The 7,574-nt window shown below is 35.3% G+C and overlaps 2 long non-coding RNA genes across 2 annotated transcripts; both read left to right on the forward strand.

Moving 5' to 3' along the window:
* Positions 1 to 665: 665 nt before the first annotated feature.
* Positions 666 to 2,860, forward strand: LOC145805898 (uncharacterized). The gene is made up of 3 exons (XR_014348147.1): positions 666 to 912; positions 1,028 to 1,090; positions 2,408 to 2,860. It is a non-coding gene; the product is annotated as an uncharacterized LOC145805898 (long non-coding RNA).
* A 2,412-nt stretch (positions 2,861 to 5,272) lies between these two features.
* On the forward strand, positions 5,273 to 6,118 carry LOC114269630 (uncharacterized). The gene is made up of 3 exons (XR_014348148.1): positions 5,273 to 5,429; positions 5,532 to 5,639; positions 5,722 to 6,118. It is a non-coding gene; the product is annotated as an uncharacterized LOC114269630 (long non-coding RNA).
* Positions 6,119 to 7,574: the final 1,456 nt, after the last annotated feature.

The raw sequence follows: 7,574 nt of genomic DNA on the forward strand, positions 1-7,574 counted from the left end.
TCCATTGGTGATGGGCTTCATGTTGCGGTGGCTAGTGGCGGAGCCAGGAAATTAAGTTAGAGGGGACAGTTATTAATTATAATTTGTTATTTTTAAAAAAATCATGATCAATATAAAGATAAGAATAATTTTATAATAGTATGTAATACATCGGTGCGGGATGGTAATATTAGTTTCTAATTTTGGCACAAAAATTTACCAAGTTTCAAAATTCCTAATTTTAGAAAATAAAAACACATCATTTATAGCACAAAATATTATAAAAGTTAATTTTTATTTGACAAAAAATATTAAACAGATCTTATTGGTTATAAATGATGTGTTTTGAACGTAAATTATTACATAGTCTTCGAGTACCATATGGTGTTGCCTATGTGATGCTCAAAATATGAGAAATCACAAATTACACTAAATAGTTTGTCAACTACTTTAAAATAATGATTTAATTATATTCAATCCATAAGATGTCGTACTACACTATTGGTTTAAACTACTACGTAAATACATTTTGTATATACCCACACAACAAAAACAAAAAAAATTCAAAATTGGAAACATTTGAAAAAAAAAAATTAGTTGATAATATTGGAAACATCTGTAAAATTTTTAGCGGCCAAGATTTGGTCGCAGATCTTGAAACGACCCCGTTTTGAATGTTATTTAAGAAAATGTTGATTCAATACCGACCAAACAGTTTTGTAGGGAAAAAATTGCCCTATCACTCGAGTGAATTTTTCAAACTCTTTATACAGTCACTCCCGCGCACCACTCCTCATACGCACCTCATCGTCGATTCTCCTGCTCGATTGTGTTCAACAAAGTCGCTCCTCCTCCGTCATCGCAGTCGCTTGTGTCAATTTTTCGACCAAGCATCAGCGGCGCTTCGAGAAGTACGTGGACCTCCATTGTTAGGTATGTATTTTTATCTCTGTTTCTCTCTCTCTCTCTCTCTCTCTCTCAATCTTTGTAGTTGTGTTCCATTACTCCTCTTACTCACATGGTTGCTCTCTCTTTTCGCACCTAACAGCACCACCATCACCATTTTTCTGCTACAACCAGTTCGCCTATCTTCAAACAACCCTGACATCAAGTATGGGTCCTCTCTCTCTCTGTCGCTCAATTTCTCTATTTTCCTTTGTTTTCCCTAATTGTCAAAACCAATTTTTTTGAAAATCCCTAATTTTAAAACCCTATTGAGTGAATGTTTGAAGGGATGGACTAAAATCATACTCACCAGATAATGCAAAAAATGAAAACTGATATATATATATATATATATGTATATTCTTGTTTGTTTTGTAAAAAAATAGTTGCCATTGTGTCTAGGGTTCAAGTAATTTGTGGATTCTGTTGTTATTGTGTTTTTTTGGCTCCAACTGGGAATGCTTTGTTGAAGTGTTGATCACCATTATTTTGAGGTTTCATTCAACAGTGTAACAAGACTTGTATGTGCAAGTTCTAGAACTCAATTCTTCCTGTGAGGTTTCACCCATCTCTTAAAGACTTCTCAAAAACAATGTTTCCCTTATGTGTTCTTGATTGGTATCCAAAGGGTCGATCTATCTCAGCAATTTGATAAACATGGCTAGACCTCTCGCTTTCGAAGTGACTAGTGTCATTGCAACACCATCTTGCGATCTTATAGGTGAGAGATAAGAATGGCAAAAGCTCCTTGCTTCCCCCTTTTCAGTTCATAAGCACCACAAAAGTATCAGGGGGACTCCGGTTTCAGCTTGAATCGCCAGAGTTTCTAGCAAACCAACCAAAATAAGCACGTTATACATGGTGGGATGCGTGAGGAGGTTACTGCATAAGCAGCTCTGTTCATGGCTTAACACTAAGCCAGCTTCAAGAGCCAAAAACAACTTGGTGAAATACTTAATCAATGGCATAATACATTTCCAAACTCAGGTTTATAGGTACGAACATATCTACAGCCAAAAGTACTTCTACACTACTCAGAGCAATTTCAGGCTTGCTCAAAACCATGTTCAGTCATTAAAATGAAGAGGAATAGTTCTCAATTATGTAAGAGTGGAAAGATCAACAACATAAATGATACAGCAGCATAAACATTTAATGTTATGTTGTTCAGTGCACACAGATGACCAAAACTATAGCAATTTTTTGTAGTGGGTTCTTAGGTGCTACACTACTCACTGGCCTTGTAGGCCAAATGGTATTTGGTTGGTCTCTCAACTTTGATGTGAGGGGCTCAATTCTTGCTGTCTTTACAAGATGGATAGATGGATATATATGAAATTAAGATGCTTCATGGATGTTCATTTCTTACGTAAATGTTTGTTAATTATCAATCTTGATGTATATGTCTATACGCATTTTAAAATTTGTGCTTATCCATGTGCTCATTGTGCTCTTTGCCTTTGATTATGTTAAAATGTAACAGAATGGCTCCTGCGAAAAAGATGCACCGTATTCCTTTACCAATGAGGGCATTGATTGAACCATACTCATCCCCGACCGATACACCTACACCTGCTCTTGAAGGTGTTGCAGCAGATGGATCTCAGACTATTGCACCATCTCCGTCTGAAAGTAATGCATTGTCAAGATCTAAGACTGTTGCACCATCTCCATCTGAAACTAATGCACGAGCTGATCCATATATGCAATATCGATGGACTGTTGCTGATCCAGCGACAAAAGGGGCTGTTGTACAAGCTGTCCGGATATGATTCAATTGCTTTCATAGTGTGGATGATGGAAACAGTCCTGTTTTAATTTGCATATAGGAGCTCATTTGTTTTCTTTGTTTACTTTGTTGGTTATGAAAGCTTGAAAAAGTCTAATTAGCTTTATTGTTGGATTAACTCTCCCATGTAATAAGATTTATTGTTGAGATACAAAAGTATACATAAAATTAATTAGGATACAAGTATGTAAAAATGTATGTTAAAATCCAAATAACAGAGCTTACTGCTAATACGTTGGAAGGTTTTGATTGGATGAATGTTTTCCAATAAAATAAGACAAACTCATCTCTTTGTTGTCTTTTTTCTTTTTCCCTTTTGTAGCTTGAAGGCAAACTCATAGTCAGTAGCACACTTGGCTGAAATTGAATAACAGTTTGGTGCATTGTTAAAGAACATTCTGGGGTTAATTTCCCTTTTAACAGTCATATTAACTTTTCCTCAATATGTGTTTTTTTTTTCATTATGGATTAGTTAATTTAATTTTTATTTTTAATAGTCATATTAACTGTTCCTCTGTTTTTTTTTTTCATTATGGTTCTAGCTGATGAGTTGATTAAGGTTGTGGTACTCCTTAAATGATAATGGCAGCAAGGCTGGGGTTCATTTTTGGATTGCCAATTTATTTGATCAGTTATACACGGTCGGATTGCAAAAGCTTTTCAATTTTTTTCATATTGCCATTTAGAAACTAAAACAATGAAGTTTTCACTCTTTAAGGAAATTACAAATCCATCACAAGTTCGCTTACTCTTTTCAGGTTTTAATTATGTGTGTGTAGATTTTTTAATTTTTTTTCCTGAATTGTTTGTTTTGTATATTTATGGGGGAAAATGTCCATCTATAGAAATCACTACTGATTTATTTGAAAATATTATTAGTTAATAATAAGTCATTATGTGAATATTGCAAACTCCATTATGCAGATATGATATTTTGGTATATTCGGCTAGTTTAATTTTCTTTACATGCCTTCTTACTTTCCCCATTGCCTAATAAATCTATTCAATTCTTTTATTATTTTTTTTCCTTTTTCGTTCTGTTTTTTGATTGTTTAGACTGGAAAAAAAACTAAGAATTGTTATTGTTTCCTAGTAACAATACTGCTAAGAAGTATTCTTCTCGTAGATATCTGTTTGTGAAGTTACAGACTATCATCTGCCTCTCGTCTAGCCAGCTGACAGAACCCCAACCAGCTGACAGAACCAAGTAATTGTCATGCCCAGCTCTGTCCACACCAACTTGGCAGAAAAAAATTAGGATCTTTAACAGTTACAACTTTCTGTCATATCAACAAAATATGCACAGTGGCCTTCTCTTCAAACAGCAGATAATACTCAGAGGCTATTTTCTTCCTTCTAATCTATCAATCAAGCAACGTCTCACTTCCCGTTTAAAATTGGCTCTAATGTGCTATGCAGTTTCCTAAGACCCAAATTTTAACTTATCTCATAAAAGGCAGTTCATTCACGAATTTCACAACTCTCTCTCTCTCTCTCTCTCTCTCTCTCTCTCTCTCTCTCTCACACACACACACACACACACACACACACACATAGACACACACAAAATAAAGGTCTTTCCATGCATCAATAACTTCTTGTAACCTGTTATTCTGCAAAGTGGTGACAGGGAAAATCATTGCCATTTTACTATGTGATTCTATGAAGAGATATTATTAGAAAAAGTGACTCAACATCTTACCTATTATGGATTATTTTCAATTGCATCAGAAAATTCACTATTGGAAAAACTGTGAAACAAAACCAGGGCATAAAATGGCATGCAAATGAACATATTTAACTGAAGGGACAGACCTGAAGTTCATGCCCAATGCTGAACATATCGAGTAAAAAAACAGAGATAGAAAATAGTATCAAAAGAAACCAAGTAATGGGAAAACAACCACAAATCTTTACCATATGTAATGGGTAAAAAAGAGTATACATCTTGTTCAAGTGCAAAGCGACGCTCATGAAAAGCTTGCTTCCTTCTCTCCAAGGTAGCCTGTAAAATATCATTTCCTCTAGCCTAACACAGATGGTAGCCAAATTTTGTTTTTGCAATCCTGTGTCACAAGTCATTCTTTGTAATTTCAAGCCTTTGGATAGCCAGTCTACAAACAAATCATCAAATCTATTTGTCAATAGATAGGTTTCTATATCTATATATACATATATACACACACACAAAAGATATTGCACCATATAGCAAAGCCATGGCAATTAACTTGCGTTTAACATTAAAATGATATGGTCAGCAAATTCTTTCTTCACATATTGAACTATGAAAGTGGTGGATCATATATCATGGCAAGACTATAAGGAGTCTTCTCCCTCATTTAAACTAGTATAATGACACAATTTTAAGGTTTTCTCACTCTTGAAAAAATTTTATCTTTTGACATTACATCAGTTAAGTTACTTATTTGGTTTGTATTGATTGTAGGATAAATTTGAGATTGGGGAGAATTACGAGGAGAATTCACTATCCCATCAAGTTGTGGAAAGGAAGTGTTATGTGTTACATAAAGATTGTAAGTACGTTATGATTTAGTTATTAGTTAGTACTGTTATCATTGTTTAACTATATATGTAACAAACCCTTACAATATGGATTATGTAGCGTCGCTACGACACCGGGAAACTTAATAGGAGCAAGCTACCCTACAATCACAGTAGTGGGTCGCGATCTTTTCCGGCGGCGATGAGCATTGAGGTGAGATGTGTGTCATTGATTTTTATTAACTTTATCCACACTTATTTCATATGTTATCATATTAATGAAGGAGTGTTGATCTCGGTGTTTGGCATATCACAGGTGAAGGAAAATGGTGGCTTCTTGCCAGATATTTGCGATTTCTACAAGGACACTCATCAGCACAAGAAGACAAAATAATGGATTGATCCTATATGCGGTGCTCTACATGCAAGTATTCCAATCATTTGGACACTTATACTAACTACTGTGTTTGATTTATATTAACAATATTCCAGTGTCACAATTACAGGAGCAAATGACGATGGTGCGGGATGAGTCTATCGAGTCTGGAACGCTCATGACACAAGAGGATATATCAAGAGTGGTTCTTGGGAAGAATAAGGGATACTTGAGAGGTTTTGGGGTTGAACCAAAGCCCTCGTCCTGTGATTCTGGGTTGAATGCGGCATCACAAGCACGTGAGGAGCACTTGAAAAGGCTTACATCCGAGTTGGAGATACTACGTGCGGAGCAGCAGAGTGACCGTGAGGACCATCAAAAAAAGGAAGAGGACCAACATATAAAAGATGCAGAGAATGCAAGACAACGTCAAGAGATGCAAGGGCAGATTTTTGGACTTCAAGGCATGGTGGCGCAAGTTTTGGAAATGCTCAATCCATCAAATTCACCACCATAGCTACTCATGGTAATGGGTAAGTGCGTTAACCAAATTGCATTATATTATGTTCAAAGTCAAGGCAAATAAATGTGCTATGAGAATATTAGAGAACCAGTTGTGAGGCAAAAAAGGGGAAAACAGCCCATTTGGGGCCAAACATTGGAAATAGCACCGAAACAGCCTCGATATCATAATAGGCACCTCGGCCTACATTAAAAAAATGTGTGAGAGGAAGCGGCGCATTGATCGGACGCATGGTTAAAGAGTTAGACAAAAAAATGTGAGGAAAAAGGCAAAAACAGGCCTTTTGGGGGCAATATAAACTAAAAAATCCCAAACATCCCGGAGATCATCACGGTCACCTCCGACTAGATTAAAGAAACTTGTGGGACCAAGCGGTGTGTCGATAGGACTAGGGTTAAAGCAGGCGAGAGAGGTGAAGAGTCTGTTGATGCAAGTGAAGAGTCTTTGTTAGATAAAACGGGATATTTATGTTGGTTTGCCTTAGATTTTTTTAGCCCTGTCAAGTTTTTTCCTTGTTGGGTGTTCCTGGTTTCCTAGTGGTATGGCGTTTATGAAACCTTCTATTTGTGGCTTTGATGAATGGAACATTAAGTTGACTCATATAATTTTAGGATGATGTTATGGAAAGAAAGAAACCCACAATCTACTGAATTACTAGTAAAGACTAGTATCCCTAATTTTCATGATTATATTTTTAGAGCTGCTTATAATTTAGCTAGTTAATTGAAATCTTTTAGCTTTAGAAATTACATGGACCGAATTTCATCAGATTTGCATCAGATCTTAAAAATATTGAAGGCAAACTAGTCGGTGTCTATAGCGTTAGGTTCTTGGGACTTCTGTTACAGCTAGAAGCTTGTTTATTGTAAAGCTTTATTCAATATTTTTGCTGCAGTATCTAAACATTGAAATGGCTTCTCATTCCCTACCACTTTGGAAAATTCTATCGAACTTTCTTTTATAGGAGACCCTTACAGGCACCTCATCCAAGGTTGCATTTAATAATATATTTTCAATAGATTTGAGATGTGGTAAGGGTTTGTTTTTATTTTTACGTCATAGATAAACAAGCTTCTTCTCTGCTATCTCATAGAAATGTAGACTATAGCACTTGGTAAATCAGCTATCAAACATGATTTTAATTTAAGGGAAAATCCTCTTTATCCCTTAAGGGTTTGGCCTTGGAGCACTTGACTACCTGTCAATTAAAAATACCATAGACTCCTCATGTGCTTTTAGACTAAATTGCAACACTAACTCCATAATCTTAATACCTATCTACTTTCTTCTCATTCTCTCTCTTCTGTTATATATAATATATTTTTTTTATTCTAATTACATGTTAACCAAATAAATTATTAGCCTATACACCCTAACATTATAATTTATTTTGTAAGTTATATCTTAATTTATAATTTAATCATATTATACACATATAACATTGTATATATAAATGAACA

Source organism: Camellia sinensis, chromosome 13 (assembly GCF_055761805.1).
Source record: "Camellia sinensis isolate YWXY chromosome 13, ASM5576180v1, whole genome shotgun sequence".
Taxonomy (NCBI): domain Eukaryota; kingdom Viridiplantae; phylum Streptophyta; class Magnoliopsida; order Ericales; family Theaceae; genus Camellia; species Camellia sinensis.